The 23,576-nt window shown below is 38.4% G+C and overlaps 1 long non-coding RNA gene across 5 annotated transcripts in view; it reads left to right on the forward strand.

Moving 5' to 3' along the window:
* The window catches only part of LOC108522963 (uncharacterized), a 104,486-nt gene that overhangs the window by 71,547 nt on the left and 9,363 nt on the right, over nt 1–23,576 (forward strand). For all 5 annotated transcript variants that reach the window (XR_001883655.1, XR_001883656.1, XR_001883654.1 and 2 more), the window contains 4 exons: nt 663–912; nt 13,519–13,783; nt 14,527–14,611; nt 17,895–17,971. This is a non-coding gene — a long non-coding RNA (uncharacterized LOC108522963). The remainder of the gene's footprint in view (nt 1–662; nt 913–13,518; nt 13,784–14,526; nt 14,612–17,894; nt 17,972–23,576) is intronic.

The raw sequence follows: 23,576 nt of genomic DNA on the forward strand, positions 1-23,576 counted from the left end.
TTTTTCATGTAATTGTGGGAGCTGACAAGCCTAAATTGGTAGCAGCCTGGCAGGCTGGAAACTCAGGCAGGATTTGTATGTTGTCTTGGTATAGAATTTCTTCTCCAGAAAACCTCCCTGTTTGCTCTTAGGAACTTCAACTGATAGGAGAAGTCCTGTTCACATTATCGAGGTTAATCTCCTCTACTTGAAGTTAACTGATTGTAGGTGTTAATGACCTCTACAAAATACCTTAACAGCAACATCCAGACTAGTGAAACAACTGGCACCATAGCCTCGTTAAGTTGATGTAACATTTAATCATCACACCTCTTAAAAAAAGAACCCTCCACAGTTTGTTTTCAGACATCTGCCTTCAGCCCTCTTGGACAAGAATGGCATGTACCTGCATGAGTGTCATCTCTCTATCTTCACATACACAAGGAACACACTCTTTATCAATTATGGTACTTCTTTCCAATGAGTACAGAAATACTTCTTAACCCAGTGTTCCAAATGCCACTTCCATTTTCCAGAGCTAGCATGCAAAATAAAACATATTGACTTTCCCTTCCCAAGCAATTTAGTCACCTTGTGTTCTTAGCCTTTGCTTCTCTGCTGATTGTTACAGTATAGTTGGGAGCTGGATATTGAATATATTTGAATAGTTTTTTTTTTTAAAGGCTTTAGGTAAAGATGAAAGCAAGAAAAAAACACAACGGGATTAAGACTCAATGCTGGTACAGCACGACAAGAGGAGCCAAATGACAATGTGTCATAAGTCAAATAATACACACGGAAGTTAAAGCAGGTGGGAGACAGGAAGAAGAGCTGGGGAATTGTTCCACTTAATGACAAAAGAGAAGAGACAAAATTTCATGAACCGAAGGGGACCAGAGTGTGTCAAGAGAGGGTTTCGAGGGCAAACCCAAAGTGAGTGTTTGGATGGTGAGGATGTTCTGAGTATATTAAGGATCCAACCTGAATTTTAAAGTTATGGACAACTGGACAGATCCAGTTGAAGAGTCACTACAGTCTTTGGTAGAATGGGACAACCAATGTTTCCTAAACCTTACCCAGCCGGGCACAGTGGCTCATGCCTGTAATTCTAGCACTTTGGGAGGCTGAGGCAGGTGGATTGCCTGAGTTCAGGAGTTCAAGACCAACCTGGGCAACACAGTAAAACCCCGTCTCTACTAAAATACAAAAGAAATGTGCACCTATATAGTCCCAGCAACTCGGAAGGCTGAGGGAGGAGAATTGCTTGAACTCAGGAGGTGGAGGTTGGAGTGAGCTGAGATTGTGCCACTGTACTCCAGCCTGGGCAACAGAGTAAGACTCAATCTCAAAAAAAAAAAAAAAAAAAAACCTGATGTGTCCTAGTCTTCACAGTATACCCTATAACCTGACACAGGTTTTGGGGCTTCCTGGTCAAGGCGGGTGAGTACTGTGACACAGTTCTTCTGCTTCCACTATAGAGTCTAATTAGGAGTTCTCTGTAAGGCAGTATAAGACTGATCATTATATGATTCCAAACTGTAGCTGTAATGGTTTTGTAATGGTAATGCAATTGAGAGATGACTCTCTCAATGTACTGCATTGAATTTTTATTAGGTTTAATAGATGTTTTATCAATCATGTAAACAATCATAATTTTATCATGTTTACATTTTGTTTTCTTATTTCTCCTTATGATTTCAATAATAACCAATTTCATTCAATCAACATGCCAGGGTAATCTTTGCCCCCAAGTCTTCCTCAGGCACAGTGTCAAAGCACGAAGTCTTATCCCTTTTCTCCATCCCTTTCCTTTGTCCCGTTCTCTCTGTTCACTTATTCTTTCACTAGATTTGTATCTTTCTCTAAAGATCTCTTTAGAGACTTCCTTGCTTCCATCTCTGCAACTCTAACATGTATATTTCCCCTTCCAGTAGATTCGAATCCTGAAAACATGATACTGGTAATACTCATTTCAACAATGTCTTTTTATGAGTCCCATAATCCTACAGAGTAGAATCCAAATTCCTTGACTTAGCATTCACTCTCTTCTATAATTTACACACAGCCTATCTTTTTAATATTGTCCTCAGCCATACTTCTGTTGTGAACGTCATAATTCAGGAAATTGCCATTTCCAGAAAATCTCTTACTTCTTTTTTTTTAATTTTCAGGCCATTCCACATGTATTCTGTCTACTACTTGGTTTCCATCTTTCTGTTTGTCCCTTTTTCAAACCCCAGCTATAAAACTACCTCCTTTACATAAATCTTCCCTGATCTGTTACTACAGGGAATTTCTTTTCTTTTTGATGAACCACTACATCACTTGTAGCATATAGTATTTGATTATAATTACCTAGGAATAGACTGTATTCCCTTATTGTATAAACTCCTTGATGGTAAGATTTTTTTTTTACTCATTTCTCTTTTGCCAGTAGTAGCTTTGATAAATTAAATGTACACGGTATTTGGTAAATGAAATAATATATTGAAGAATGAGTCAATCCTTGGAGCAAATTCATTCTTGAGTCATCTCTTCTAATCCATGTGAATAGAAGACTTGGTTAGCAGAGATAATTACAATTTCAAGAAAATCTCTCAGTTCCACAGTACACATCTCTCTAACAAATCATTTTTCTGAAGCAAACTGTAAGTATCAAAAATATAATATGAGTTATTTTCTCCACTTCCTTCATCCACTCTCATTTATTCTTACATTCTTTCATTCACCAAACATTTACTGTGTTTTTAATGTATGTCATCCTAATGCTAGAAATTAGAACTGTAGAGAACATAATTCCTACCTTCAAGAGGCTTTCTACTAGATGCAATAGAGATGTTAACTTTAGCATAATTAAAGTTTAGTATGACAAGTGTTCTAGCAGAGAAATAAAGGTGGCCTTAGAAGGTAAAAGATGAGTCACCAAGCCAAATCAAGACTCAGTTAAGAATTCACCAAGACAGTAATGTCTGAGTTGAATGTTTAAGGGAAAATTGAAGTTGCATAAATAGACACTTTTGGAGGAGGTAGTCCTCCAGGGAGAACCTCATATGTGAGGGCACAGAGGCAAGGGCAAGCAATACGGGCTCTCTGACTTGCAAGCAGTGGACTCACAGAAGACAATATTAGAGTGATGTGTTAAGTTTTTGATGGCCATTGTAACAAATTGGCATAAACCCGGTGGTTTAAAACAGCATAAATTTATTCTCTGACAGTTCGGGAGGCCAGAATTTGGAAATCAGTTTCAATGAGCTGAAATCAGGGTGTGGTATCAGCAGGGCCACATTCCCTCTGGAGGCCCCAGAGGAAACCTGTTTCCTTGCCTCCTTCAGATTTTGGTGGCTGTCCACATTCCCTGACTTGTGCCTGCATGTTTCCAAACTCTATTTCCATCATCATGCTGCCTTCTTCTTTGTGTGGCCATCTAATCTTGGTCTACTTCCCTGTTATAAAGAGGCATGAGATGCCATTTAGGACCCACCTAAATTATCCAGGATGATCTTCCCATCTCAAAATCCTTCACTTAATCACATCTACAGAGAACTCACCTTTCCTCCCAAATATTGTAGTACCTAGATTGCTTCCAAATACATGAAAGCACAGGTAAATGCTCACATTCCCCTAAAGAAGGAAATTAATTGAACTATTGGCAATACCTTGACATCATATTGGAGTAAAAAGCTAAAGCTCTGACCCAGAAACAAATTTATTTTTTCATTAGGAAAAAAGGAACAATTTATGTGGTTCTTTAGATAAAAAAGGAAAATCAGAGAGGAGAAGTAACAGGAGAATGGGCTCAGGGGAGAGAAACCAGGATTACAGTAAACTCTATGTATCAGCCAAGATGCTGTAAGTAATATGGGAACAGAATTTAACAGAGGAACTAGAATTTGGACAGTTGTGGCATAGCTGAGGAAGTGAATGTCTGGAAAGGTGACCGAAAGATTAGGGAAACTTTAATCAATCAGTCTGTCTGAAGTACTGATGTGGATGGAGTAGGGTCCAAGAATGTGTGGCTCTTGAAATGAAACACAAAGTTCAAGCCAAGTAGAGATCTGTGGACCCTGCTGCTTCTGGCGGAAGCCCTTGACTTCAAATAGCAATGTCCTCAGTGGGCCCACAGATAGTGGTCTGGTGGTGGGCTTGGAGCCACAGTTGTGAAGAGAACCAATCATTGAATAAACAAGTGACTGCAGAAGAAAATGAAGACAAGCTGGGATGCTCAGGGCACCTCTTTGTACACATGCCACAATCTCTCTTAGTCCATTTTCTGCTACTATTAAAAAAATACCAAAGACTTGGTAATTTGTTTTTGTAAAAAAGAGATCTATTTGGCTCATGAAGGCTGGAAAGTCCAAGACCACAGCTCCAGCATCTGGAAAGAGTTATCCCATGGTGGAAAGGCATCACATGATGAAAGAGCATGTGAGACAAAGAGGAAATCAGGTTGAATTCATCCTTTTTATCAGGAACCCATCCTCACAATAACTCACTCATTCCCACCATAATTAGCCTTTCCATGAACGCAGAGCCCTCATCACTTCTGAAAGGTCTCATCTCTTAATACTGCTACAGTGGCAATACAATTCCAGTATGAGTTTTAGAGAAAATTTTTAAACTAATTCAGCCTCTGACTACAACAGTCTTCTAAGAACACGGATTTCAGCTTCAACTCCCTTTAAATTCAATTCACCTTTAAATCCCATGCAATTTCTTCTTTTGGCAAACTATTATTTTATGGTTTGCTTTACTTAATAACAGAAAGGGTTTTTTTTTTTCTCTTGTTTCATTGATCATGGCTACTATTAGAGATCCCTCGTCATAACTAAACTGACACAACACATTCTGGTAGAGCCTATAAGATGTGCAAAAGGAATCCCAAATAATTTCTTTGAGTGAAACTTTTATGTGACTCAAGAGAAAGGGTGATTTCACATCTGGGTCAAGATAGGAAAGTGCAGAGTAGTATTCATGGAAGAGGCAGGAGGCAAACAAAATGCTGAGAATAAAACTTCTCCCCCAGATTCATTAATATCTTGAAGAGCTTCTACAGCCACAGGAGACTAAGCCAATTTACCTTAATCTTGACAGACAAAAAAGCTTCCCTCTGACATGCTGCGTTACAATTTATCAAATTCTGAAAGTCAGGAGCTTAGGAGAGAAATTCAAGATGATTCTAAGCATTCACAGCATTAAGTCTCTGGAAATACTCCCCGAAATCTTTTTTCCCCTATTGGATTTATTTCTTTTTGCTTTACTTAATACTCAAAAAGATTTGGTTAATTTTTTCATTGTGTCAATCTGTAAATCTGACTTCAAACTCTCAGAATTTCGGATTAGTTTCTTTTAGAGACTCAGAGGACAAATCCTGCCTTTGCCTCTTAGTGGGATGAGAAATTCTTATCTGAGCTAACAAACAGCAAGATTAGATTATCAATTCCTAGTGTCTCCCATTATAGTTTATGCTGCAGGAAGCAGTTCTAGAGAGTGTGTTAACCTGGTCTTTGTTCAATTATGTGCTTGACTTGTGTCCTTGAGAACCTAATGTGTATCTACATCCTGGACTATTAAAATCTATTTGAATTCCCGTAGGAGTCTGATGGTCTTCAGATCTCATGGTCTCTCAGAGAGGCACCTCATACGTAAGAGGTAACTGGTGCCAGTTAACATAGACACTAGTCTCAGTTTCATGAGTATGAACTCATGGATAGTTTTGATGTGAATAATCTCCCCTTATCATTAGTAGTAAATATAAATATATATGTGTGTGTGTGTGTGTGTATGTATGTGTGTGTCACATATATATATATATATATATATATATATATATATATATATATATATATATATATAAAACACAGCAACTGATATTTTACAAACTGCTTTTGCAAACATTTGTGTTTCATAACAGTGTAACTACCCAAGGGGTTCTTTATGCCAGCTGCCCAGATACAGCCAATTTATCAAGACAGAGGAATTGCAGTAGAGAAAATGTTTAATTCACACAGAGCCGGCTAAATGGGAGACTGGAGTTTTACTATTTCTCAAATCAGTCTCCCCCAAAATTCGGAGACTGGGAGTTTCTAAGGATAATTTGGTCAGTAGGGGGCCAGGTTGTGGAGAGTGCTGATTGGATAGGTCAGAGATGAACTCCTAGGGAGCTGAAGTTGTCTTCATGTGCTGAGTCAGTTCCTAGGTGGGGTCCACAAGACCAGATAAGCCAGTTTACACATCTGGGTGGTGCCAGTTAATCCATCAAGTGTAGGGTCTGAAAAATATCTCGAGCATCAATTTCAGGTTTTAGAATACTAATGCTATCCTCAAGAGCAACTGGGGAGATTTAGAATCTTGTAGCCTCCAGCTGCAAGACTCTTACACCATAATTTCTAATCTTGTGGCTAATTTGTTAGTCTTACAAAAGCAGTTTGGTCCCCAGGCAAGGAGGGAGTTTGTTTCAGGAAATGTTGTTAACATCTTTGTTTCAAAGTTAAACTCTAAACTAAGTTCCTCCCAGAGTTAGTTTGGGTTACGCGCCCAGGAACAAACAAGGAAAGCTTGGAGGTTAGAAGCAAGATGGAGTGAGTTAGGTCAGATCTCTTTCAATGTCATAATTATCTAAGTTATAATTTCTGCAGAGGTGATTTTGACACTGCTTCATGGTAGGCAGGGTAAAAATGTTATTCCTATGTTAATGATAAGAAAATCGGAAAACAGAAAAGTGAAGACTCTTCCCTAAGTTAGTATAGCCAATCAGTATCAGAGCAGATCTCAAATTATTTCCAATCCACACTTGAATGGACATAACTATCTTTTCAAGAGTTGAAAATAAATTTACAGGAAATATCACATTCCACGTCCAGTACTATCTGGGGGAAAAAGGGGAAGATACTTATCTTTCACTATAAAAAGAAAAACCAAGTCCCTGGATGCTAAGTGCCCAAAGATGCTGTATTAGTCTATTCTCACATTGCTAAAAAGAACTACCTGAGACTGGGTAATTTATAAAGAAAAGAAGTCTAATTGGCTCATGGTTTCGCAAAATGTACAGGAAGCATGGCTGGGGAAGCCTCAGGCAACATACTATCATGGTGGAAGGCAAAGAGGAAGGAGGGACGTTTTACATGCCCTGAACAGGAGAAATAGAGAGAGAAGCGGGAGGTGCTACATGCTTTTAAACAACCAGATCTCGTGAGAACTCACTATCACGAGAACAGCAAGAGGGAAATCTTCCCCCATGACCCAACCACCTCCCACCAAGCCCCTTCTCCAACACTGGGGATTACAATTCAGTAAGATTTGAGTAGGGACACAAATCGAAACCATATCAAACACCTAGCCAGTCAAATGCAAATAAGTAAGACCCCAAAATGTCATATCTGAGCTCTTTCTCAGACCCTTATTTCTAATCAAACCAAATAAAACATTAGGGAAGTGTGGAAAGCAAGAAGATGTTTATTCCAAAGTAAACAGCCCGTATACCCTACCTCTGGTAAGGGAGTCTGCCTTCTTAATTTTAATTGATAACTTAAAATTCCTAGTCAGCCAAATTACATTTTATTGCATATTCCAAGATACCATAATGATAATTACTCTTCTAGAAAACAAGACAGTTTGCTGTTATATCCAGAGAGGCAAGGAGCTAAGTTTGTGCTTGATGAATTACAACCAATGGGTGCCACTAACCTTCAAATGTGCTATTACATTATTTAACTTTTAGACAGAATAATAGAGTTCTTGATCATTAACATGATTTTAATATCTGATAGTTCAAGAGGGTAATAATGTTGTAGAGCTAAGACAGGAGGAAAAGGTAAAATTATCACTACTGGTGATTCACTGCTGGTATGTGATGCTAAAAATATGCTTTATTACTTGATTTTAACTTAATAATTCAGAAGAAAAAGTAACAATTCAGAGAGTCAGAAAATGGGGATTGACTAAATTCTCTCTTTTTTTCTACATAATTCAATAAAATTGAAATTTGAATGTATTTCAATTATCCAGAGGACAAGATGTTTGCTCACCAAACATTTGCTGAACAGCTACTATGTTCAAGGCCCTAGACTAGTAATCCAATCTCTAAAACTCCCTTTCCTCAGGTGCTCTCAGTTTAACTGTGGAGTAAGATGGGAAAAGAATAAATCATGTGGCCAGACACGGTGGCTCACGCCTATAATCCCAGCACTTTGGGAGGCTGAGGTGGGCGGATCACAAGATCAGGAGTTCAAGACCAGCCTGACCAACATAGTGAAACCCTGTCTCTACTAAAAGAACAAAAATTAGTGGGGCATGATGGTGCATGTCTGCAGTCCCAGCTACTCGGGAGGCTGAGGCAGGAGAATTGCTTGAACCAAGGAGGTGGAGGTTGCAGTGAGCTGAGATCGCACTACTGCACTCCAGCCTGGGTAACAAAGCAAGACTCCATCTCAAAAAGAAAAAAAAAAAAAAAAGGAATAAATCACATTGTACTACATTCTACCATATAGAGGAATTACTTTCTCTTCCTGGATCAGCCCAGGAAAGCTCACAGAAAAGGTGAAAGTAAGTAAAGATGAGTAGTTCCTTTATCTAAAAAAGAAAGCAAAGTGAAAGAGGAAGGATAAGTGTCCATGTGCCTGGCCCTGTGACAGAAGATGCATATATAAGGCAGGGGTTTTGTCTGTGTTGCTCAACTCTTGTAGCCCCTGTGTGACCTGCTGATGTCACTCAATAAACATTTATTGGGCAAAGAAATGAACCCTAGGTACAAGGATAACAGAATGTGAGAATTGCTTTTATCTTGACTCATGTTCGACCATAATTTTGCAATTTGTCTGCTTTCTGATTCAGGTTCACAGTTCATTCTTAGCAATGCCAAGATACAAAAACTTCTGAAAACCAAAAGTATTTTCCTAACTCATTTGGTGTCAAAATATAACCTGACTTGATCTCATTTAGTGGAAAAACCTGACCTGGAGTGACATAAGGCTATATTTAATCTAAATTTACTCTAATTAGTAGGAATATTTACTGAGAAAGTAATGGTGTTTGGCAATGTGGTGCTGCCCCAGACCTCGCTGGGGGTGTTATATAATATGCATTACGTGTACCACTTTAGCACCTTTTCAAGATCTGAAAAATGTTGAATTATAAAACACATTTGCCCCAAGAGTTTTAGATAAAGGATTGTAGACCTGTAAAACATTACAAATGAGCCTGATGAAATTCACAGATCCTATAAAAAAGCCTTTGCTTCTTTACCTCCTTCTGGCTTATTGTTCAGGGTTTGTCTTATGCCAATCTCAGTGCGTGTTATTGTGTGGCCTTACTGTGGCCCCAGGTAATTGCTGCCCCATGTATGTGCTCCACTCTAGTCCAGCCCCTGTTTGTGGCTGGCCCTGCCAGGGGCCCTGTATTAGTTTCAAATGTCCAAAGACACTTTGCACACCTGACCCTGATGTATTGTCACCATTTTAGGGATCATATAAGTATGGCTATAGAACTGTCATTTGGTCCCAAGCCTATGGTTAAACTCTGATGCCAAATCACCTTTCCTGTCCCTCCATCCCTCAAACCATTGCACCCCTCTCACACAAAATGTGTTACCAAAACCAGCGTTGTCTCAGATACTGAAATTAATACTAGTTAGATATTCTCTAAGAATTCAGCCACAAGTTACAGATAATCTTTAATGGTAACAGAGACAAGGTTCACCAGATGGAAAGAGAAAGTAGAGTAAGAAATTACGTTCACCTGATGTGAATGGACTATTTTTGGGTGCCTCCGAAACAGTAAAGCTCAATACGCTACAGGAAAAAGTACAAAGAAGCAAGGAAACCAAGTCAAAGACATTGTCCATTGCAAATCTTGCCAAGGACAAACTCTGAACTCAACAATAAAGACATTCTGCTTGTTCCGAGCACCTAATATGTATTAGATGCTGCAGCCAATGATTTGTTGCCTCATAGAATCCTCACAATAACCAGTAAGGTAAGTTTAGATACCTTTATTTTACAGAGAAGGAGAAAGGCATATTAGGATTGAAAAATTTCCCCTAAATACATAGACCTTGGACAAGGCAGACCTGGGAGTAGGTGTGTTCCCCGTACTGTGCAGCTCTGCCTCATACAACTCTGTGCTTAAGGCCACATGCTAAAGGACACTGGCCTTGACAAAAAGAAGGAGCTTTACTCTGTACTTCTAGGAATGTATAGAATACCCATCTCATCACTGATTAGCAGCAACCAATAATGAATTGTGAATAGGTGATGGTTTTATCCATAGGCTCATCTGATTTATTTTTACTGATATCAATAGCAGTGGCATGTTGACCAGCTACTAGAGCCTGGGCCTCGTGCTGAGCACTGATCACGAATCATCTTCTCATTCACCCTGCCAGGAAGGCATTATAATCCCTGCGATTCAGAGAACTTGAGTAACTTGCCTGTGATTCCTCTGCTAGCAAGTGGAAGACAAGAGATTTAAATACACAATTATCTAAACATATGCTGAAGCATGAGCTAAAACACATGCTCTTTCCTCACATCATGCTGTAACACTTTCCAATAAGAATCTATTGTTGGCATTGAATCCTAAGAGCCACATCTTTTTCACAGCACTCACCCTTGAGCCATTATTGAAGGAAGATGGAAGGTTCATAGTAGCACCACATTTTCCCTCTCCTAAGAAACGAGAAACACAGAAGCACATATGGACTTTGGAGTGCCCTAGAAGGACCACCTAGGACTCACCATGCTATGAGGATGCAATCTCACTTCAGAAATAAGAAGACAAAATTATTTAAATAATTATACTGTAATCCACTCACTCTTCCCGCACATTGAGAAATCCATCTGTGAGTTCCTTGAGTTCAGCCAGCTCTCCCACCTGTACAGCATTGTGAGCTGCTTGAGTTCAGCCAGCTCTCCCACCTGTACAGCATTGAGGCCGTACTGCACCGAGCCGTGAACAGGCCACCAGTGGTTTTTTGTCAAGTGATGTGATTTTTCAAACCTTGCTCACCTATTACAAGACAGCATGGATGATAGGGCACACAGACATAGAAAAATTACCCCTACTCTTCTCCTGGGAAAATACTGCAGCAAGAATATTACCTTCTAGCTGTAATACAGGATGGAATTAAAAAAGAGAACTATGCCATTAGCACAGAGCTCTGCATCTTTCCAAGCCTTCTTCCTGCAGCCATATTCTCCATGACCTATGAGGTGCCCCTTCATATTGCAAACCCAGCACCTAAGAACTGGATAATTCAGTGATTTTCAACCAGGGAAAATAGGCCTACCCCACCCCTGGGTAGTAGTATCGATGGAGGAGTTTAGAAATGCGTGTGGGGTATGAGAAGTGCAGCTATGGTGACATGAATTGGAGAGCTGGTCTGTCTTTTAGTTAAGGGAAACCAGAAATATGTGAGCCTGTTCCACAAAATATTAAGACCAATTCTTCTGTTGCAGGGTATGGCCATAGAACTGTCGTTTGGTTCCAAGTCTATGGTTAAACTCTGATGCCAAATCACCTTTCCTGTCCCTCAATCCCTCAAACCACTGCACTCCTCTCACACAAAGTGTGCTACTAAAACCAGCGTTGTCTCAGATCCTGAAATCTGATTCTCTAAGAATTTAGCCACAAAAGAAAAATAATGGAGGGAAAGAAAGTAAACAGAGAAAAGAATACAATAATTCTTAAAGTTACAGATAATCACATTTCTTGATTTTAAATACAACTTTAGAAAAACTAGAATCAACCTAAACTAATATAAAAAAATAATTTTGCTTATCATTGTCCTATGGTTATATTTCTCTCATGCTCCCCTCACTCTACATCTTTAACCCCAAATTTAATCACTGACAGAAATAGATGGTTGGGATATGACCGTTTAATTATCTGGTTCTGCACCAAGTAGGGTATTTTTTTGGCTGAGTGTACGAATGTACAATGTATTGCACGTGTCACCACACAATGGCGTTCAGGCAAATTCAACCATAGCCTGTTTTTGTGTGACCTGGAAGCAAAGAGTGACTTCTACATTTTTAAAGGGTTGTTAAGAAGAAGGAAGAAGAGGAGAAAAGAAAGAGGAGGAGAAGGAGGAGGAGGAGGAGGAGAAAATATTTAACGGAGATCACATGTGGCCTCACATAGCCTAGAATATTTACTATATGACTTTTACAGGAAAATGTTCTGACCCCTGTCTGCATTAATAATTTTTAACTCAAGCATTTTGAGACCAGGGATAGTGATAAGGCCTCTCCTGAGAAAATATTGATCAGTCTCAGCACCATGCAAAGAGGTTCCTAACTGAGGATGTATTTTAAATAACAAAGATGTAGAAAAGGCAGCTCCTAACTTGCCAATCCTGCATGTGGTCTGGAAGCAGATATCAAACGTAAATCCCCATGAGCCTTAGCGAAGCATCAGGTCTTGCTGCGCATTCAAAAGAATGCCCTTATTTTGGCTTAAGGTCATTAGCAATAGCCCCCAGGTCTTTACTAATGTGTTACTGATTCAGGGGCCCAAATAGTCATCTGGAGCTCTATCCCTCCTACCTCAGTTTCCATTAATTCTTTGCTATTAAGTAGCAAACAAATTAGGCAAATATTGTCAAGAAGGGGATTATGAAGATTATAATTAACAAAAGAGACAGTTGGAGGATTTATAGCAAAGGCTGGTTCCAGTTAAGTTTCACTGGGAAAGAGTATCATCTCTATCTCATTTGCCAGTAATTAGCTCTGCCTTTATTGCATTGTAAATACTGCTTTAATTACCGCACTCCTTAGTTCAGAAGATGGAACTCAGTATCCTTATTGGATTTCATGTTCTGGCAATGCCTCAGAGCCTTTGCTGTGCACAATAGATGTATGCAAATGCAACTGGTAATGGCTACGTGAAAGGATTACAAGGAATAGATTTGAACAATGTGAGTCACGCACAGTTCTGGAGAAGGAATTGCCTGCGCCCACTTCCCCACCCCCCCTTCATTATAATCCTGATCCCCCTTACTCTGGAGTCTCAGGAAGAATTAATGAACATAGATAAGGCAACTCTGTTGGGATAACATTTGAAAAGGCTTAACTAAGCCAGTGGAGATAACCATCTTTAGGACATCCAGGCTACAGAAAGAAAGTGGTCATTAATTAGGCATTAGTAGCATCAGCTAGGAAATGAACCATGAGGTACAGGGGCCAGAGCCAGAGGACTTGGGCTTGAGGCTCAGCTCATCCATTAACTCACGGGGTGGTTTGGGTATATCATTTCTCTTTGAAACCTTAACTTTCACCATTGAAAAATGGGGAGTTAAATTAAGTGGTTGCGTATAACTCCAGATCAAAAATTGCATGGATTTATACATTTTATTTTGAAAGACATTTTAAAACACATCTATTTTAATTCTGTGTGGCAGATTTCACTGGTGCCACATGATATCCCCTAAGGCCACCTTTGATTTCAGTTGCTACTACTGTAGACAGTTCTACGAAAGTTTATGCTTCCTTTGCATTGTCAATTGCCTACCAAGTGCATACCTTGCTTTTCCATATTCTGCTCCAGGATCAGCTCTCGGACCACCACATGAGTGGAGCTCCCGAAGGCAACACTCAATGAAAACGAGGCAGGTCTACATGCACAAGTGTACCATTCTCCCATCTTTCATCCTGGAAAATATTCGGGATGCTCCTGAGGGAACCCAGAGGAATTGAAACCTGTTGACTATAAGAGTGACTTCAATATTGTTCTCTTTATTGGCTTTTCTTCCTTCCTCGCTTCTTCACACCTGCTTCCAAGGTTTAACTCCTAATAAAATCTTCCCGTCAAGGTACTTATTTCAGACTCTGCTTTCAGGGAACACAAACTAACACACTCTTTTAGTTTAATGACAAAAGAATTAGGTGGAAAGGGAATGATGTCACTAGACCAAGGTGAGTGTTTAATCTAGTGTTCTTTCCACTGCCCTATTTATAGGACAGTCCACATGGTTGAAAAATATACACAGAGGAGACCTACTGTGCCTCCTTCTTAACATTGCATCAAAAAAGATACAACCAGCCAATAGAGAAATATTAACAAAGCACGTGATATAAAAGTTAAGACTCATCACAGATGAACGAGATTATCAATAATAAAAAGAGAATAAGAACACATTTTTCACAACAAATGGACCCAGATTTGAACCCTAGCTCTGTCATTTAGTAGCTGTGTGATTTTATTGTATAAGCTTTCTTAACTTTATTTTGCTTATCTATAAGATGTCACAAATAATAATACCTAAAATATAATAACCTTCCAATAATTATCTTATAAACATTGCTCTTACCAACCAAAAAAGAAAACGATCAATACTGTGAATGATTACTCAAAACTTTAGATTTTAATCTGTGCTCTTTCCAAACGAGAGCCTGATACAATTGTTTTTTTCCCTCTTTTCTGATTATTGAGGCACAAAGACACAGCAAAACACAAATGAAAGAGGAACACTGAAAATGCTTTTTTGTCTAGGACTTCGACAGAGGCTCTTTGATGACATTTGGCACTAATTTTCTTCTTCCTTTTGTGTTATAGACTGACACTCTCATAGTTGATGAAGACTGAGACAGAGATCCATCCTTCCTGGCTCTCCATTTTTCTAAGCCACCTGTGCCAACTGGTAGGAAATGTATTCCAGATTTTGCAGAATTAGCAGGCAAGCATCCAGTGATGAATACACAGGAATGCAAAGCCACGTCAGGAAATCATCCAATCTCAAGGGCCTTAAATGTCATCAGATCTTCACTAAGTAACCCTGCCAATTGGTAACCCTACCTCTCCTGAATATTGTCACATTCCAAGACAGACTATCCCATATTTTGACAGCTCTGACTTTTAGAAATCATTTCTTTATACTCATCCAAAATATTTTCCCTGTGATTCACATTCATCATCTGTCATAATTCTAATCTGCTACACCATTTAGAACAAAAGCTAATCATTTTGCCATATGGCGACCCTTGAAAAGAATTGGAAATCTCAGCCACATCTGCTCTTGGTTGCCACTTCTTCTGAAACCCCATATCTTTCCTTAGTTCTTCACTTATTTTCCACCGCTCAGGGAAATCAGAAAAATAACTTGAAAAAATCTGACTACCTAACGTTCTTTGAAATTAAAACAATAATAATAACATGGCTTTATTTTTAAACAAATCATTGAGAGTTGACCCTCTGATCAAATAGGTCCATAACTACATTTTACTTACAAGCCAGATGTTCAGATAGGAAGAACATGGATTCTGGAGTCAGGACAATGTAAATTTGAACCTCAGCTCTGCTATTTATTAGCTGAGTGATCTAAAACAGATGACTTCACCTCTCTGGGCCTCAGTTTCTTTATCTGTCAAGTTGACAACACCTGTCTCAAAGAGTTACTGTGAGGATTAAATGAGAGAAATAATGGGAATACGCTCAGGATGTAGCCTGGCCACACAGTACAGTAAAAAGAAAATGAGTTCGAAGCACATGAAAGAGTTGGAATCCTGGCTGTGCTATTGTTTATCTATGAAAATTTGTAGGAGAAATCCAGGTATTCTAAGTCCCCTTTTCCTCATTTGTCACATGGGAAATAACACTGAATTTAAAAATTGCATTGTATAGATTAGAAATATTATCTGCAAAATGTCTACCACAGACCCCGTTTTTTCAGTTATCTTTATTTTTACAAACTTACAAAAGTTTCTTTTTCCCTTCTCGTCCACAGAATCTTACTAGAACATGTAAACCAGGGTTATCTCCTAAATCTAAGTTTTTATGGAGGTGGGAATGAGAGGAATAAATATTATGACAAGAAGATGTTGAACATGAATTTATGAAATGCAAAGAAAAGTCCAAAAGATTCCTCTGGAAAGTCAAAGAATTTTAATTTTCCTGTAAAAGCCATATAGTAAATATTCCAGGCTATGTGAGGCCACATGTGATCTCCGTTATACATTTTGTCCTCCTCCTCCTCCTTCTCCTCCTCTTTCTTTTCTCCTCTTCTTCCTTCTTCTTAACAACCCTTTTTAAAGGGTTGTTAAGAATTTTATAAAATTCTTTTATAAAATAATTTAGAAAAAATATGATTTAAAATACTGTTATGACAATATACATTCTGTTTTCTTCTATTATTATTATTATGAATATTACTGAGACCAGGTCTCACTCTGTTGCTGAGGCTAGAGTGCAGTGGCATTATCACTGCTCACTGCAGCCTCTATCTCCCGGGCTGAAGCCATCTTCCCACCTCAGCCTCCTGGGCATCTGGCTTTTCTTTCTTTTTTTTTTTTTTTTTTGGTAATCAGTAGAGACAAGGTCTCCCTGTGACGCCCGGGCTAGTCTCAAAAACTCCTGGGCTCAAGTGATCCTCCTGCCTCAACCTCCCAAAGTGTTAGGATTACAAGTGTGAGCTGCCATGCAGACTAATTTCTTTGTATGCTAATGTTCATAAAGAGATCAAGAGTCTTGTAACTGTGACAAAACAGGACACCAGTGATTCTGTCATTTCTCGAGTTAAAACATCATCAGAGAAATTCATAGGGATTAAGCCAGATAAAAAGTGCCTGAACCATTGGGAAGAATGTCAAATGTTCTGGATGATGCAAAGGAAAGACAGATAGAACACCACAGAGCATCTAGCTAGGGGCACAGCTTTCAAGAGGTGTGGGCCTGCTTATGAGCTGTAATGGTAGGAGGAGTACAATGGGCTCAGTGCCAGTCCATCACTGACCCTGGAAAAATATGCCCCCCACACACATCCTTCCAAAAAAGACTATCTGAATGCACGAAAGCCAAGTAAAGAAGTGACAACTTGCAGGCTAAGGAAACTGACTTCTAAGCCTAAAGTTAAAAGCAACTCTGAAAACATGCACTGGAAAAGACATCAGAAGATTTCACTACTGGCCTGTTCTCCACTCTGCTTTGTACCCTGAATAATTCCCTTCTCCATCTCAACACCTCAGCTTTACCACCTGTAAGATGGAATTAAGGTGCATCGGCTAACTTCTGAGCTGTTTTGGTTTTGTTTTGTTTTTAGCACCAACAAATGCTGTGTTTCTTTTCTGTCAAAGGTATTTAGGATTTATTTGTACCAAGAAGTCAGCAAATTGCTAGGTGACTTCTAGCATAGAACCTGGAACAGTAGAAGTTGCATTAAACACACACACACACACACACACACACACACACACACACACACAAGAAATGCCTGGAAATGCACTGCTTCAACATGTTCAAGGTGGTTAGTTAACATGTGGCCAGCTGAAACATAGTATCACTTTGAAGGCACTGGCTTTCACTTCATTGGAAGTGCAGACTGAAGCCCAGCTCTGGAAATTCTTGCATAAAGTATAACTTCCTCAGGAATGATAATGGAGTCTCCCTCACTTCTTTTCAAAGAGGCTTTGTTCAGAGTCTTCAAGGTGGTAACATGAGCTCCTGTATTCTATGCCAAAAGGGAAATCATCAAATTGTCTCTCACACACATACTTACATCCTCCCTTCCTTCTACTGCCCAGCCTTGCACTTTTTTATCACGGAGCAGAGACTAGACATGTTCAAGTCTGCGCTCTGTGCAGACAGCAAAGACAAGTCTTGGGAAAGAGGTGCTGTCTAGGGGCCTTCTGACATGAATACAAGCCACCCCCATACCATCTGATCATTCACTATCTAGATCTAAGGAAAAATAAAACTTGGATCCCTAAATACAAACCTCTTGGAAATACTTCCCTCCTGTAGATACAGCCTAAATGTTCAATATTAATGACATAATTACATAATTATTACATGCAATGATAATAATGATATACTCATTAATACCACCCTACTGGAACATAAGCACTCTCATCTATTAATAACCACATACACGTATCATGCTGTCATTATGAAGGTTATAAATTGCTTCTCCATGTGCTATCTCCTTACAGAAATGAGGATGCTGTGACGCTTTGCCCTCCTGGACGTCCCTGGGGACGCTGGTTGTCTTGATGAGCTGCTAAAAGAGGTAATCTCTGAGACCCTTTCCCTAGCATGGAAGAAAGGCAGTATTCATCCTTGGCCACCCACTCTCTATCTTACTCTTTATCTCCTTCATTAAATGTCTTTGCCATTCCATTCCAGCAACAGAAGGCTGGGGTGGGCCAGCCGGATGGCATGGTGCTGAAATCACTCCCCATAAAAACGTGCCTGCAATGTTACAACAGCTTTGATACTGTTGTAATGTACCCATAAAATCAAGGAACATATGTAGAGGCAGCTGCTGGTGGCAGTGAAGGAATGTAAAAAATATGGGGCTGTTGAAAAACTTTGATAGATTTTACTGCTAGCCAAGTATATGTTTTTTTATGGTCTGCTGTATGAACCTACAAAAAAAAAAATCATGCTTTTCTTTTGTGTGTTTGTTTATTCATTGCATCATTTACAACAAATTCTTCAGACAAACTAGGAGAGCATGTGATTAGTTTTCAAATCAGTGGTAGAAAACTCAGAGAGAATGAAAGCGCCTTTTAATAAATGGTCCTTGGAAAGAAGTGGGGCAGTCCTAGGTATTAGAAAGAAGTTAATGTTACTCCAAACCATTTCCCTACATCACACCCTCTGCATCCATCAGGGTCATCAGGGGATGGCTATTCAGCTGCTTGGATCTGGCAAGGATTTTGCAGCAATTAAGTGACAATCAGGCAGGGATATGATTATTAATGGAGGAAAATCAGATTACCTTAGCCTGGAGGTAATAATAATATACAAGCAATATAAGCATATACAAGATAAATCAACAGGATATAGAAAGAAAGTATTAGAACTACTATTATATTTCTTTGTATGTAAAATCACAGGAAAGACAGTATGTTTTACTAATACTTAATATATGCTCAATGGGAGTTCTTCCATCACTAGCAGGTTAATGTAAGTGAGGACTCAGTCCAAAATTTGTGCATTAAGTGTTCATATGTTGGGATAAATGCTTCAAATTTTTTATCATAAATGTGTGACCAAAATGTAATACTTCTGTAGATTGGAGGTTGATACAAGTTTTTTTCTTATAGTTTTTATTTCTCCAGCATTTTATTGCATAGTTAGAAGAGCTCAGATGCATATGTCCGTAATGCCACCTTATCCTGTTCTCTCCAGCACACCAGGTGGTTCTCTTTGCTGCAAGCCACAGTCAAGTTTAAAATATTTTTTTAAAAAAATCAAGAGTGAATTTGGCATAGTTAGAAAAAATAAGTATGGTTTGATAATGGAACAGAGTTTACATACTGGATTTCTCATATGTATATGTATTTGGACATATATATATGTATTGGGACATATATGTATTATATATACGGAGAGAGAGAGAATGCTGTGTAGTAAGTGGGCAAGTCATTTACTCTCACATGATTATAAAATGGGGATACTTTACAAGTATCTTTACCGGATTGGTCATACTCAATAAATGGAAACTATTATAATGAATATCTTTTTCCTGTAACATGTGCCCACTAACAAGCAAATAATTCAAAAGATTTAGTATTATCACAGTGAAAAGATACTTAAGCAAGGAAGAAAATAAGAGCAGTTTGAATAAAGAATGAGAATGAAGGAATTTAAAATACGGTCTAATGAAGCTCTTTCAGAGCCCTGCTAAGCACAGCAAAACAAGAAGGTTAGCACAATCCTAAGCAGCCAGGAATTGCTATCTTTGGAAAAAGACACAGCTTGGTCTTCAATGATTTATCTCTTGGCAACACAGGGACAAAGGAAACAAGTACATTTCCATTTCTGATTTCCAGGGCTCAGGTGAAGAATCTATTAATATGCATAAAAGGCCAGATGGACTGGCCGAGGCCTGGAGCACAAAGGTTAGTTTTGGAGGAACCATCTGGGGCCTGTTCTTATGCTTTGGTGAAAAAGCCAGTGAGAGCCCAGAACACAACACAACCAATTAGGAAGGCAGGAGCTGGAGGCCTGCTGGCTCTGTCAGCCTTCCACTGCTACAGAAAAATGCTGGTTTGAAGAATGGGAAAACGTATCAGCAATTTTTTATTCCTCCTGTTTTCGTTTTCACAAACAACTGGACATAGTTTGGCAATTAAGAAAGTGGCAGAGAAGGTAAGGCTCATCCAGATAGACATGTCCCAGTTCCACAGAAGTTTTCTGAACACCCTCTTCCCACAGCAACATCTGGTATCTTGTGCCCATGGTAGGCCCCGAGAGAAACCTGGTTCCAGGTACCCACTGAAGTAAAGACCAAACTACCACCAGCAGAGTTTACTAAATGCCATAGCAATTTGGTATCAATCAGTATTACCTACCTTCCTGAAAACTCCACATGAAACTTTCAGAAACGCTGAGTTTCTGATGCAAAAATAAACACCTCCATTATCAGGATAATGGGGCAGGTTTTAGTGTCAAACAAAATAATTTTAAATGTCAGCTCTTACTGCCATTTGATTTTAGGCAGGCTACTTCACCACTCTGAAATGCCATCTCTCCCTGTGAAATAATGATAATAATAAAGCTTCCTTATGTTAAAAGTAGATTAAAGAAAGAAAAAATGTGCATAAGAAAGCACAGTTCACTTTTTGTTGTTATCCATGTATTTTGTCTACATGTGTCTCCTGAGCACCAGCTCTGTCCCAGGCACTCCTGACACAGCTGTAAAAGACACATAGTATAATAGCTTATAATTAGCAACTAAAATACAGAACAACAACAACAAAAAAAAACAGTAAAATTGTATTAATTTGAAAACTAGAAAAAAATATCATTTTTAAAAACTCCATAACCCTCCTGGCCATATATAACCAAATATAATATTTTGGTAAATTTCCTTTCTACAATTCCTTTCGCACAATTAACAATTTAGATAAAGCCAAAGCTTATGAAAAGTACAAATCAACTACCAATAACTCATTAGTGGGCTTTCTGTAGGAATATATTACAAACATTTAGCAAATGATTTTTGTTAATTTTCTATTGTTCTTTTATACATATAGGGGTGCACATCCACTTTTTTATTACAAGATTTTTTAAATATTGTAATAAATCAGTCAAAATGTTATGATAAAATGGATTTACAAGCAGAAAGATCTCAATTTGAATCTAGGCTCTCTCCCTAACTAGCTGTGTAATATTGGAAGAATTTACCTCTCTCTCAGATTTATTTTTCTCATTTTCAAATTTAGTGTAATTATACTATGTTTAATTCAGTTATTATGATGTCTAAAAGAACACAAACTCTTTACTATTTTATAAAATTAATAAATGGCTGCTTCAGATCTTATGATGAGTTTATGAAAATTGCATAGATGAAATTTTAAAGTTCATCTTTGACCTAGGTAGCCAACAAGAAAAATAAGTACATTTTCGATAACTTTATATTGACAATAGAGTGACAGCACAGAACAGGGTAAATTTAACTACTGTAGAACTTACGTTCCTCTCCTAAAACCTACTTCTAAGCACAGCTGAATTGGAATCAACCAGTAATGAAGACTTTTTGAAAAAACAATATAAAGAGTTCTGTAAATTTTTGACCATACAAGAGATTCAAGATGTAGAAGCGAGAGGTCAGTTTTTGTGTTTGTTTGTGGTTTGGTTAGTTCTATAATCAATCGATAGAACTGTCCAAATTTTTCTGTCATAGTGCCAAAACAAAACATTCTTTTGGTTTGAATAATGTAGAAACTGGGTTATAGGTAATTGGGAAAGTATGCTGAACTTTCAATTTAAGGAATCATGTTCAGCCATAGAGAGAAGTGAATTATAACTAAAAGTGTCCTGGAAGGAGACTCCTTCCCCTTTCCTTTTCTTCTACCAGAGTCAGGCATAGAGACAATAAAATAGAGATAACAGAGATAGATAATCATACTCACCTACTGCCTCTAACCAAAATAGTTTCCTTCCATTGCCAAAAAGTTTGCAATTTTCAAACCTATGACAGAATATAAGATCTCTGCTCAGCAAGATATTAGGACATCTTGGGCTCCTTCCAATTCCACATTAGTAGGAATTCTAGAAATGTTTAAATTCTACATTATTTCCTACTTAGGCAATTAATCTGTCCCTCAGAATTCTAACCATCATCTACCAGAGCTTACCCTTGTGTTCCTGGAATATATTTGGTTTGACACTTTATTTTAAAGGATTGTAATTTGTTGCCCTAGATTGTGTGTTTCCACATAAAGTGTTAGTACCTTAAGAGTAGGGCTATATCTTTTACTTTTCTTCTGTGCCTCACGGTACATAGCATCAAGCAGCTTTGATGAATTGACGCTAAGGTTATGAGATTCTTCGGGGTAAAGAGGCCAGGTTTGCATGGTACACGTGCACACAATATAAAGAGGAAACCTGGGTCATTCAATTTGCAATTCCTAACTTCCTGGAAAAAAAATTCATGTGGATCCTCTTTAATGTCATTTGATAAACCTATGTTAGAGAAAGATAAAATGACTCTCAAAATGTGACTTATTTCCTGCTAGAAGGGATCTCAAACTATTCAAAGTCCCATTCTTCCTCTCAGTTCTTACAAGTGAGTGTTGCATAGTCTCATAGACTTTCATTCTTCCATTAATTTCAAGGCTATTTACTAGTAAACATCAGTCGGTTATTAAGAACCATAAAAACAAGTTTCATAAGTTAAGATTAATGCTTTACTTAAATCTACTGAACACTTTAAATATTTTACAAAAAAACAAAAATGGAAAAACACTGTTCCCCAACTGACAGAGCATCTACCACCTACCCTGGACACACACAAGCAGAGGCAAACATACAAGCACATGATTGGATTCCTGCTTAAGAGTGAGATTGACTGGTCTAGGTGGGTCTTGAACCCTCCTGAGTGTCTGAAGCAGTTTAAAAACATACAATGAAGAAAGAAGGATGCTAAGACCAATTTATATTCTAGTTTAGATAGAAATCCTTGTAAAAACGCCCACTCTGCCACCATTTCTCACCCATAAAAATGTCTATGAACCAAACAATGCTAGTGTTATCAATAGAAAAATTAAAACCATCACACATTGCTAGCGGGAATGTAACATGGTGCCGCTACTCTGGAAAACTGCTCAGGAGTTTTTTTAAAAAGTGAAGAGCAGAGTTACCATATGCCACAGCAATTTGACTCATGGGCATCTACCAGGAATGGAAAATAGATGTCCACACAAAGATCTGTACAGAAAGGTTCATAGCAACATTATTCATAATAGTCAAAAAGTTGATATAACCCACATGTCCATCAATTGGCGAATGAATAAAGAAAATGCAGTATAGTCACGTTTCTTAGTTTGTTTTATATGGCTATAATAGAATACCAGAGACTGGATAATTCATACAGAAATTTATTTCTTACTGTTTTGGAGGCTGCAAAGTTCAAGATCAAGGGGCCTACATTTGGCAAGGGTCTTCTTGTTATGTCATCCTTGGCAGAAGGTGGAAGGGCAAGCGATCATGAATTGCAGGAAAGAAGAAGAGTGAGAGGAGGATGGAGACAGCCAAACTCATCCTTTTATCAGGAAACAACTCCCACAATAATTAACCCATTCCCCTAATAATGGCATTAATCTATTCATGAGGGCAGAGTCCACATGACCACATGACCTAATCACCTCTTAGAAGATCCA

Source organism: Rhinopithecus bieti, unplaced genomic scaffold (genome assembly GCF_001698545.2).
Source record: "Rhinopithecus bieti isolate Rb0 unplaced genomic scaffold, ASM169854v2 scaffold_65275, whole genome shotgun sequence".
In the NCBI taxonomy this organism is placed as follows: Eukaryota; Metazoa; Chordata; class Mammalia; order Primates; family Cercopithecidae; genus Rhinopithecus; species Rhinopithecus bieti.